The sequence below is a fragment of the Apteryx mantelli genome, chromosome 12 (genome assembly GCF_036417845.1).
Source record: "Apteryx mantelli isolate bAptMan1 chromosome 12, bAptMan1.hap1, whole genome shotgun sequence".
Lineage (NCBI taxonomy): Eukaryota > Metazoa > Chordata > Aves > Apterygiformes > Apterygidae > Apteryx > Apteryx mantelli.
In genome coordinates, this window is record NC_089989.1 from 4,218,504 (window position 1) to 4,230,744 (window position 12,241).

At 38.2% G+C, this 12,241-nt stretch overlaps 1 protein-coding gene across 5 annotated transcripts in view; it reads left to right on the top strand.

The window, feature by feature from the left end:
- ARHGEF3 (Rho guanine nucleotide exchange factor 3) overlaps nt 1-12,241 on the top strand; it is a 156,427-nt gene that overhangs the window by 119,269 nt on the left and 24,917 nt on the right. The window lies entirely within an intron of this gene.

The following is a 12,241-nucleotide window of genomic DNA, read 5'->3' on the forward strand; positions in this document are numbered from 1 at the left end:
ACAACTGCATCAAAGATTAGTTACCTCCAGCAGGTGAATGGATCCAAAGTAAAAGAAACCCAAGCCAAGTGTCCTTGTTTAATCATGGGGTATAGATAAAGAACATAACATACTGTGCTTTTGTTTTTCAGTGTACTTCTATATACAGTGATTTAATTATTACAGTTACAAGACTGAAAAATTTTCAGCTGTTTAAAATTAAAATCTCCTGTGCATATATGTATATATGCAAAATGCAAGTTGTTAAACACCAAATGGTTAACTTAAGGGTATTTGTTTTACTAAATATAATATTTAAAGAAATATATTTTTAGCCTGTTTAGTGCCTGAAGGTTTCGGGGGGGGGGGGGAGTTGTTTGTTTGTTTTTTGTGAATGAATAGAATTGTCAAATCTGAAAAGCCAGAGTGTTGGTCTCTTACAGTTAGGAAGAACAACTTAATTGTAGTCAAATGTCAAAGAAAATCAAAACTCAATGAAAGCCTAGAGCATGAGAAAGTATTCAATAACAGTTGTGATCAATCAAATTATAAAGTGCAAATGTTTTACTTAGGACAGTTGTTTTGGATTTATAATCTTTCATGTTGTATTTTATACAAATGAGAAAATTCATCCTACGCTTTCAAGCTGAAAAATGCTGTTTACTGAGAGTATGATAGACTTCCAACATCCTGAAGAATAGACTTTTAAGCAATCTTCTGTTTGTCTTAGTAGGGTATGGAAAGATCATCTGCCACTAAAGAAGCAGAAGTAAAACAAAACAAAAAAACCCCGCACACTCTTTGGGAAAGGCGTTGTAAGGGTAGATGTATGCAGCCCGTTCCTTTGATCTGTCAATATGGGGGAAAAAACCTTTTCTCTGTATCTTATGTTTTCCACTCTGTGGTATTTACAGGTCTAGCTAAAGCTATTGGGCGCCTTCTACCACAATTTTGTGTTACTACACCAGAAAGCTAGCTTGCTAGGTGTGTGCTATGAATTTTTGGCTTTGAAAGCCTGAGTTTAGTTTTAATTATCAATGTGTGAAGTTGGTTGATTTAATTAATTACCTAATTTTTGCATATTTTTTTGTCATGTGTGAAATAGATTTTCTGTTAGTTTTTTTTTTTTAAAGACAGAACTCATGATTATTAAATATTCCCTCTGACCATATTAAATAATAATCCTCTGGTGTTTCTTGTGAACAAATGCAAAATGTAGTCTGGAAGCTCAGGTATAGTGGTTCTTACATGGGATGAAATTCAGCAAAAATCTTGAGCACATGCCTAACTTAACCCTGCTGATTTTAACTGAGACTAGCAAGAAATGTGTATACTTAACAGGGTTAGGAGAGCCCTTCACATGCGATTAGGTTGTCTGCTGAAATGGGTACACTCACATTTGAAATCTCTAGCTGCAAAACAATTATCTTTATTAATACTTTATCAACACTTTAGAGGTATGGAAACTGAAATTAAGAAAGGCTAAATAGCTAGGCTGTTAGCTTTCAGCTTTGTGTGTGCGCGTACTGTTAAAGTTTCCCAGATTTCCAGGTGGAGAGCTCTGGGCAGCAACCTGAAGCTTACTGGCAATAGTTTTGTTCCCAGTTGTTCTTGTCCTTAGCCTGCAGACCACGAGCTGAAAACCACTGCTGTTCTGGAGCAACACGTCAGTGGCATGAAAGAGGACAGAACAGAGGCTTCCTGACTTGCAACCTGTTGTGTAAGCGGCACTTTAGTTTCCTTGGTACAAACTCTGTGAAAGTAGCACAGTCACAAAATAATGACTAAACAACATCCAAAATGCAGGTAAATAGTAAAAATCTGGAATCTAAGAAAAGACTGGTGTTACCAGTGGTCAAAGTACAATTATCACAGTTATTCCTAAATTCAGTTTAAGGGCAACAAAATACTGCAACACCTGAGAAGTGAGTTAATACAGAAATTATATATAAAGGCCTTTACATACATCATTGAATACCCCACATAAAGTCCTGCAGTACAGTTCTAGGTGCAAACAGTAGAGAGATGTTGGGCTCTTCCCAGCTCTTCTTCTTAACATCAGAATAGAGACAGTCAGCAGAACTGAAATCAGCTTGCTTTGAAGTGTAAAAAGAAGCACGTTTTTCTGCTGATGCACCATTTGCTGTCGCCCTGGTTAAAGCAAGCTCCCTGCTCGCCTCCTGGGAAAGAAACAAGCAGTAAAGCAACAACCAGTGAGTGGGCAGAGCGTGATAAAGAGCAAGCACCATCGCAAGCCGAGGACTAACGGTCCAGAGGTGTGACTCCCACAAAGCCTGTCAGCCCCTGTATTTCAATGTGTAAGGCAAACAGTTAAATGGAGATTGGGAAGAAGGTTTTGTTTTCAGTGCTTTTTAATGTATCTTCTTTTAAGTCATTTCATACTATTTAATATCAGAAAAGTAACACTGGGGAAGATGCTGTGAGCCTCACTGGTTGGGGCTGTTCTGGTATTGGCCTTTGTGCTGAGGTGTATTCCTTTGTATCATATAACCAGTGATAGCTGCCGAATACAAATCCTGCCAATCCCTGGTGGAAGAGCTGCAGAAGGGATCAAAAACAAGAATAAATGCTCTTAAAACAAAAACCCTCATCCTAACAAACAAGTACAGCAGTTTGGCAAAAGTTGAGTGTTAGCTGTTCTTCTGCTCAACAAAACAGTGAACTTAGCAATGTCTTATTGTTAATGAGATAAAATTTAACAAGTTTCATGGATCTGGGCAGGGTTTGTTGGGATACACAATACCACTGGGTGCCCAATACACAGTGTTTTTTAAATGGTCATATAGGATCATTATATGGTGATCATGGTGTTCAAGGGCAACATTGAACCAGTTTCCTGTATAAAATTTGCAAACTGATTGTGTGGTCACAAGGAACTGAGGCACGGAGCCAAAGGGAGGGTACAGCAGAGCTTCCTCAGTTTTAGCTAAACGTAGCTAGAGAGATGCAGTTAGAGAGATTCTGCCTGTCATGTTGTCAATATGAAAATAACCTAATTAGTATCTGTGAACTTAAAGAAAAAAAATCAATCTATATGTTCTTCATAAGATGTGGAATCTGATACTGTGCTTGAGAATGAGTTGATGCAAAAGCAGATGTTGGTCCGCCAGTAGGCTTGTTATGAAGCCCTCCGATGCAGCCGTACTGGTAATTCGTTAAGGTCTGACACTTTCCCATAGGAACAGAGTCTGCTGGGACAGAAGAATGGCGCAACGGTGATACGGCTGATGTTCTGTGGATGAGACACACAGGCAGTTTTCTAATCATAGGGCATTTGTTGCCTGGAAAACTTAGTTGTTCAGTATGAACAATCTTATCTGATTTCCTTTTATTCTTAAAGAAATAAAAGTCATTATAACAAGGTTTGAGCCTGCTGATTTATATAAAAACAAGTTATATAACAGTCAGGAAGTGAATTGAGATGGAGATTTAGAAACTTGTACAAGCTTTACAGTGCAGGCCATGATTTCCAGAGTGAAGTAATATATCCAAATACTTCTGTAAATCTTGCATCATTCCACAGTCTTCATTGACATGCCTTTATAGATGCTAGTGTCAGTCCTCTACTGGATAAAATTCGAAAGCCTTCAGAAACAAAGTAGACCTCTGGTAGGTGTAATCTGGTATAACTATGTTTTAAGAGAATGCTATGTTGGTAATTTTGGGCACCCTGAGAAAACAAATGAAAAACCTGTGCTGACCAAATACAGACATGACAACTGATATAAAGGGAAGATTTTCACAACTGCTTTACATATCTTAAAAAAAAAATCAAATCTGAACAAATGGTGTAACTAGAATCAGGATTGAACTATTTTTTCATGTGTTTGCTCTGAAAGAACATTTAATCTGCCCTTGACTGTATTAAAATATAGTTAGAAGCATGAGACATTTAGCAGTACCTATAATATTGAATGACACACTTTTGCCCATGTCTGCCTGAAACTGAAAAATGTTAAAAGACCAAACTCGTCAATGCAACGGTGCACAAAAAATTATTCCTTCAGAGTTAGTGGGAAGAAGACTGTTCCTCCTTACAGAAGGGTTGAAGATAAGCTTTTGTTGCCTTCCTTTGGAAGACTCGTTGCTCGAGCTGGAAAGCTCAAGACAGAAGGAAGCCTTTTGTTTTACGCATCTGCCAGAAGAGACTCTTTCCAGTGCTGAATTCTGCAACTATTTTCTTCTGATACTGGTTAACTGAGTACTAAGGATTTGGATTGTTTCATATACTAATTATAACCCAACAAGTATAATTAGTACTAAGCAAGAGGTGAAAATACATGGCTACAACAACAAAAGATACTAATAGCTTCTTTTCTTGCATGTGTTCGTTTGAGAAAGGCTCTGTGTACAGGCACAACCCCAAGAGGTCTGTGGCGTGGGCAAGGCATTAGCGCAGGCAGCCTGAACTGAGCCTGCACTACAACCTCATATTTGTGCTCTGAGAATCTCATTCGATCCTGTTGTGTGAAAGAATTGTATTAAATGGCTGTGGCTGGTGATTCAATCTCTGCTTGGTTCTGTCTAAAGTAGTAGGAGTTGCGGGAACCCTATAAGGCTAAAGAAAAATCTATTACTAACTGCTTGAATACCCATTTATTTCCTGATTGGGAACATAAAATCTTCTGTAAATCTGGCTCTTGGTCTTTCACAAAACTGTTGATCAATAGACACATATTCATCTGTTGTAGACTGCCAGACCGCACTGATTACTACTTTTTCAATAATTTCAATATCCGTATGAAAACCTTTAGCAGTAGCTTTTACTTGCCTACTCTTTCACCCAAGGATTCAACCCCATTGGTAACAGACTTCATATGCTGACCAGAATAATGACTTTTTCAGAGTAATTTTGATTAAGAATGCCATGAGATCAGACATAGTTTTTACTAAGGCTGACTTCCAGTAACTAACTGATGCGGTTTTTTTGTTTTGTTTTAATGGGCATGTACCATTAAATGGGTATGAATCTGAATGTGGCTAAAAAGGAATAGAAAACCAGAACGTGATTAAATCTTAATTTCAAGAGAAGTCAATGGTGTTCCTCACTGACCATCAGTGTTTGCTGTGTTGCATTTCCTTTTATATCTTAACAGTTACATTATATTTGCCTCAGTGAAAACAACAAAACCTTTTACTTAGCAAAGGTAAACAAAATGGAGAAGCAAGATGGTTGGTCCTGGGTTCACTGTAGAACTTAGGGTATCTAAATACTGAACTAGTCCTCTGTCTTTATATATATAGAGAGAACATCTGTAATATTGTTTAACTTTATTTTTATTTATTTTATTTTTTTACCATTTCCATTTAACCTTTTTCTGATCATAAGAAATCCAACAGTATAGTATAGCAGAAGTCTTTGAAATATTGAACTCCTCCTCCTTTTAAATTTCTTAATCTAATTTGCAGTTACTCTATGTAACAAATGCTACATGTTTAAAAAAAAAAAAAAGAAAGTTAATGCAATTAGTATACTTCAGTACATTTGAGAAAAAGTAGTTGTTGTGAAACACTGAGTTTGTTTGAAATTGCATCATTTATCTATGGGAAGATCAGCATGGTTAAGTTGAAGCTTAATGCCCGCAATAGGACCATGAAAACTTTTGAGTATCTTGAGCAACATCAAAGTAAATGGTGCTTGTGGTTAAGGACAGAGAAAGTACAGTTAGAAGCAGAAGTTCAAGATGTACTCTCAGGATTTTGACGTGGAGCTCCCTCAAAAATGTCTTCCTTAACTTGTAATAAATCTGATATCCCTTAAGGCTTGTATGTTTGCAGAGAAAAGACATTTAGGATGGGGATTAGTTTTCTCATTTAAACACATGTTTTTCATAACCACAAACAAGGAGAGGAGACAGCTTTGCTTAGCTATCCAAATGCTGCTAAATATCCCTGCTAGAAAAAGATCTTCCTTCTTAAACCTCCAATTCTTCCACTTGTACAATTTTGTGTAAGTAAAAAGGAGATGAGGACTGAGGTTCTGTGGTAAAATGAGGTATCTGTTTCTCAGATAACTATTAACAACTATTTGTGCAATCTCTAGTCGTTCCAAACATGTTTTCCTCCCCATGCTCTCTGAGGTTTACACTCCCACTCCCCAAAAAACCAGCAAATAATAAAACAACTTTAATGTCACGGGAACAAGGTCATGAATTTTCAGAGTAAGAAAGTTCTCCTACTCCAGGGTACGGGATCTAACGCAATGCCTCCCCACCTTGCTTTAGTGTTTGAGGTCTCCTGAATACCTCACTGAAGTTAAGTTTGAGGGACACCTTGAAGAGCAATTCTAACAAAGGATTTTGCACTCCTGGCACAGCCTTTTATACATTTTGTGTTAGCACCTAAGTCAACTAAACCTGGGGATATGAAGAGTTTTTATAAACGTTTTGTTGTTAAAAGTGTTGGAAGCTTTCAGCAGTAAAGCAGTACCCTTAAGTTGCTCAGAGAGGCCCATGAAAAAGCAGGAATATCAATATCAGAAAACAAATGTGTCTTTTCAGACTTTTTGTTTACCTTGGGAGAAGGCAATTTTTTTCACTATATCATGAATATACTTTGTCACCTGTGGAATCTCTGTTATCATTTTTCTTTGTAGCTGAGTTCGCAGCAGCTCCACACTGTTAAAAAAAAAATCATTTTGTGACTGTACTTTTTGAATAAGCAAAATAATTCTGTTTAGAGCTCATAATAGCAAGCTTAGTTCTTATGTCGTTGCCCAGGCATAAACTGCTTCCTCCGCCCAGCTATCCTGCGAGGTGGGAGGAGAGGGCTGCTGTCTCTGCCTGAAGGGGCAACAGCTGGAAGTGGAGGTGAAGTAGATGGTTCAAGATCACCGGGGCAGCAAGTGGCAGAGCGAGAAGTGGAGCAGATGACTGCCTTGTTGTAAGCCTCAGACTTAGTTTGAAACTTCACTGTTTTGCCTTGAATGTATCACAATCTAAATGAAAATGTGGGACCGTTATTGGGACAACTGTATATTTTAAAGTACAAAGTGGGCAAATTTCTTAAGGAGTGGGGGTGAGTTATGCTCGGGAATTTGTGAGGGGGTTGGTTTTAGGCTCTATTACCTGGAACAGTAGCACAGAATTCCCTCCTCTTTTCAGTGTCTTAGAGTTTATTCAGTATCTCCTTACATCTTTTACACTGCAGAAATGTTAGACCGAGGCTGTGAACAGCTCCAGTTCCTGTCCTTGTTGTCTCCTAATATCCTGACTTATTAACGTGCAGTGGAACGTTGAGGATGCCTCGTGCTTGGGACTGCATTTAGTTCGGCAAGCAAGTGGCACCAACAAGGGAGTACAGGACCCAAAGGCCTCCAGGGAAGGGGAAACGGGCATGGAGCCAGAGGGAGAGGGGCCAAAAGAGTTTGTGATAAATTGCAAGTCATGAATGTTCTTTAACCTTCATAAAAGTATACGTTGTTCTTTCTCTGTTTTTAATGAAATGTTAGTGAGTTGCAGTCTTGGTATGTTCCAGGTAACTGTATTCTCATGTGCCATATAACTGCAGTGAGCTAAACACGGAAACGTGGCAAACCACCACACCTGCAATTGCTCGTTTGTTCTGCCTAAGAGCAATTTGAAACAAGCAGCTTGCTTTTATTTTGCCATTCAGTAACTCACCGTATGATGTCTACTTGTTTACTGGCACGCCGGCTTCATGTCCAGTTTGTTCCAGAATGGAAGAGGTCTTTTGTAGGTAGTCTGTACAAGCAGCTTTTAATGAGAGGAAATTCGGAATTTAATCAGCTCTACATTAGTTGTCTGGGTTTCTCAGAGTTTCTGTTACTCATGTTAATTCACCTTACTCTGTAGGTCCTTCTGTTAATTTGCCTTCATTTCCTAACTGCTGGTAGAGTGTTTGATTTCTGGATATTGCAGACAAATGAGTTTTCAGCTGAGATGGCTGGAGGCAGCTTGTCCTTTTGCTACTGACACTTTGGTGGTTCTGCCTTGCGGGTGGCAAAGCAAATCCGAGTTCTTCAGGGTGGGGGCTGATGGTGGTGGCCTCTTTGTGGGAAGCAGCCAGTCTTTGATGAAGCACGCACTACAATGGCAGGATGCAAACTTTAGCTTATTTTCTTCACCTGAGGATCCTGCACCACTTTTCTATATGGCTTTTCATTGTATTCAGCTTTCATTTTGGAGCCACCTCCTTATAATACCACAATTAAAGCAAAATGTCTGGTGGGGGTTTTGCTTTATTTGCTGGCTGTTTTTGTGGAGCCTGGCGGAGGAGGGATAACAGACCTCTTCCTTCCCCCACCTGAGAGCTCAAGTGGTAGAACTTGTGGTTTTGACAAAAAGTTCAGAAGTTTTATCATTGATTACTGTTGTTCATTGATTGATCAAGTTGCATTTATGTATCAATTTACTTCGGTTACTTAGTAACTTCTTCTTGCTTTGCTGGCAGTGGGATGTCTTTCCCAGGATTTAGAATGGATTTTTGTAGATGATTTTAGTTCCATGTCGTACTAGATGACTTTACTTTGAACTCAGAATCATCTACTTTGTTTTTCTTGACCATGACCCACGGTTCTAGAAGAGTGAATATTCTTGAATTTCCCAATCAGAATATTTCTAAGATATCATGAAGCAAAGGCAAATTTTCTGCCCTTTCAAGTATTAAAAATACGGTCTCTGTTAGCACCAGTAACCCCTGAGAATGTTGCGCTGGCTCCAGGGTTGCTCCAGCTCCGTACGAGCAGCCGAGCAGCGCTTCTGGTATGGAACTGTTCTCCCAGTTCACTTGTTATCCTGGCTGGTTCTTGCTTATAATCTTGTAGTTAGCTGACCGGCTTCTGCTTATTGTAGTAGAGTATAACTCTTTCCACAAGGAAGAACTAGTTCTAGATTTGCCTCTTTCTGAAGGTGCAAAAAGCCCAAGATGCATTGCTTAATTTATTTTTAGGTGAAATGTTTGCTGTAGTAAGAGACTCTGGTGTAACATGGGTTCTTTTTTATTTTAACCTTTTTCTTGTTTGTTTTGTTTTGTTTTGTTATCCTGCTGGAGGTTAAATATTGATAACATCCTGTGGAACAGAGCTTGAATACTCCTTTCTATTATTATTATTATTAAACTCCAAGTTTTGGGGGCATTTATTAGAACTCTTTAATCCTAGGCCAATTTAACTAGTAGCAGTCTAATAAAAATAATAATGTTGGGCTTTCTGCCATGACAAATGTTGACTTACCCATATAAAGTTGAGTAAAAACTAGTAACTTTTAAAGTATAGGAGAATGGAAATTTAGCCAGTAGGGTGAAGTCTGAAACAGAGTGGGTCTGTTTGAGTTTTCTGGCACAGCTTGTGGATTATATTTGAAACAAAAATTACTGTACAGTTTCAATTTATAGGGTCTTCAATTTATTACACTGGTAACTCTTTTGAGTCTAGTTTCAATTCAAACATTTTGCACTAATGAATGTTCCCATAGAACAGAATTAATACTTTGGATACTTGTTTTTCTAGGTTCACAAATAGTATATTAAAAGGAAAAGAATAACCAGCATATTTTTGATAAAAAGTGAAGAAATTTAGCAGCTAGAAATCCAGAATTATTACTGTAAACAATTATTTCAGAAATGTGTTGGTTCTGTGAATTTTTTAACTTTGGTAAGGTGGACACTAAAGTTAAGGTTTTAGCAAGCATTGCCAATGTCAGCTATTTTGTATGTGAACTGAGGGAATTTTTTGTTTGCTTTTGAAGTTAGTTGGGATGACGTTGTTTATTCTAACGTGCTAAGGTCCTGCAGAAGTTTTCAGTTACCTCTTATTTTCTGGGTTGACTTAAAATTGCTGTAAGTCTATTTTGTTGGGTTTGTTTGTTTTTCAGTATAATCAGAAGAATGAACACAGTATGGTCACAGGAGTGCTGCACGCGGGCTGAAGACAGAAGTGTAATGACCCCTCAGGGAAATATTTTCCCTTGTTTGTCAGATTCGGCACCAGTTTTCTGACATGTTGTCTGTTGTTGAAACTGCTGATAAGAGGTGGGATAGTCAGGTGGAAAAACAGTTATACTAGCAGTGGACGTATACTTGCTTTTACTGTTTGCTGGGAGGAAATCAGTGGCTCAGCTGGTCAAAAGCATGGAATGAAAGACCTTTGAAATGAGGGACTAAAGCAAATGAAGACCTATTATATGGCACCTAGAGTGCCACTGTGTTCTTCAGTACGTGTTATCCAGCTCATTGGTTCTTTGCAGATAATGTGAAGGGAATCTGGCCTAGTTCTTTTTGTTTCCTTTCCTTTTTTTTGTTAGAAAATTAAAATCAATCTTTTGCTAGAGTAATTTATCCGTCAAACTGATAATTAAGCTGTGGGTGGTCTTGTGCAATGACACTGTCTAGAAAACGAGTCAATGTTATGAAATTGGGTTTAACTTGCTCTGACAGGAAGGCTCTTAGAGCTTTAGGGAAATTCCGATCTTTACATGTACTAGTAAAAGAGTCATTTTGCTGTGTGGATGAAGAGCATGAGAAGTCTTAGCCTCTTCCCCTAGATTCCTCCTAGCTTTTCGTGTCTGTGTAGTATGTTATTGGATATAATATATCCAATTATTAGGTGCTGGTTTTACTGATGAAGGAAAAACAATAACATCAAATTAGCTGTCAGTAAACTGCAGCTGATGCAAGTGCCTAATCTTTCAAAGGATCTTCTGCTTTAACATGCTTCAGTGCATGTTGAATGCTTGGCTTGCCCCAGGACCGGGTGCTGTATGCAAAGATTCAGGCTTTTAAACAGTAGTCTGTATGTATTAGATAGAGATGAAAAAAAGATACCAAAATTATCTTTTTGTCAAGATGTCATTGTTTTGAAATGACCTTATCACAATTTTAGAAAGCAGCACTTACATTCAGTTGCACAGGGAGAAGAAATGACTTGCATTTTACTGAAGAAGGAGTTGGCAGAAGTTATTCTATGGCATCCTGGTAGGACTGTAGCTGAAACCACTTGCTGTATACATTTCCCAGCTGTCCAACAGCAGAATACTAATTTCTGGAGATTTTAAGGTTATACATTAAAAGCTTGAGTTTTCCCTTCTTATTCAGTGGTTTAAGCAATTAAGATTAGAGTTTAATACATAGAAGATACTAGAAATACAAATGCAAACATATACAGGATCTACAGAATAAATTATAGCGAAGCAGTTCTAGAGCGCTGTGTCCTCTGTGCCAAATTAAAAGAACGGTGTGGCATGACATCTTTAAACTAGCTTCTTAGCTAAACTAGCTTCTTAGCTAATAGTTTCCTTTCTCAGTTCTGTGATTTTGGCTGATTATGCCATTGTGGTTATTCTAATCTTCCTTCCTATGAATTCCCCAGAAAAGTATGTGATATAAATGTACTCTCTCAGAAGGACATAGCAGCTGTTTGAAATGTCCACTGTATATTTTCCAGAACCATCCAGATTTTGGACACACACACTTGCTTATTTTTCCATTTTTTCCAGTTTCAAGAGTTCTTTTTGAAGATGTATATATACACAATCTTTTCCAGCTTTTATTTTCTGTTCACTAAATTCAAATATGCAAATCTTACTGAAGTCATCTTGAGTTCAAATATGCAACTCCCTCCAAAAGCCATCTGCTCTTTGTTCTAGCCTAGTCAGGTATAAATTTGACTTTGCTTGACTGTTTAGCCTTTGAAGTTTCTGCACTCATGTTTCCCTCAGCTTTATTTAGCCTTATATCAAATTTAAAGCACTGTTAGATTAACATCGCTTGTTCACATATACCAGCTCCACATTTTGGAAACTTTGCCAAATTGTAGTCTGGATCTTCTGTTTTCTGACTTGCTTCCCTTACTGTTTCAGGAAGCCTTCATGACTCTGAAAAATATTTAGTTTTATTTCAAAACTCTGAAATTTTTTTTTTTAATACCAATAGTAAATTTAAAAGGTCAGGCAAACCATTCTAACTCCTGGATTTTCTCTGTCATAACCTGGACCAGTTCCCAGTCTGGATAGGTAATAGTTTGTTGCAAGTGGATCCAGCCACTAAATCCCTAAATGCCATCTGTGTCTAAGTTCCCTGAACTGGCGGGGAGAGGTGGGAAGGAGGGAGAAAGGATCGGTGACTTTGGCTATCTCCAAGTCTTTTGAGCACACTCAGAGGTGCAGATCTTGAGTCTAATGTTCATTCTTCCTGGAGAATATGCCCCTGCTGGAGCCTCTTCATGCTGGACAGACACTGGAATCGCACGGTTCTTCTGAGCTCCCATGTGCTTACATTCATACCC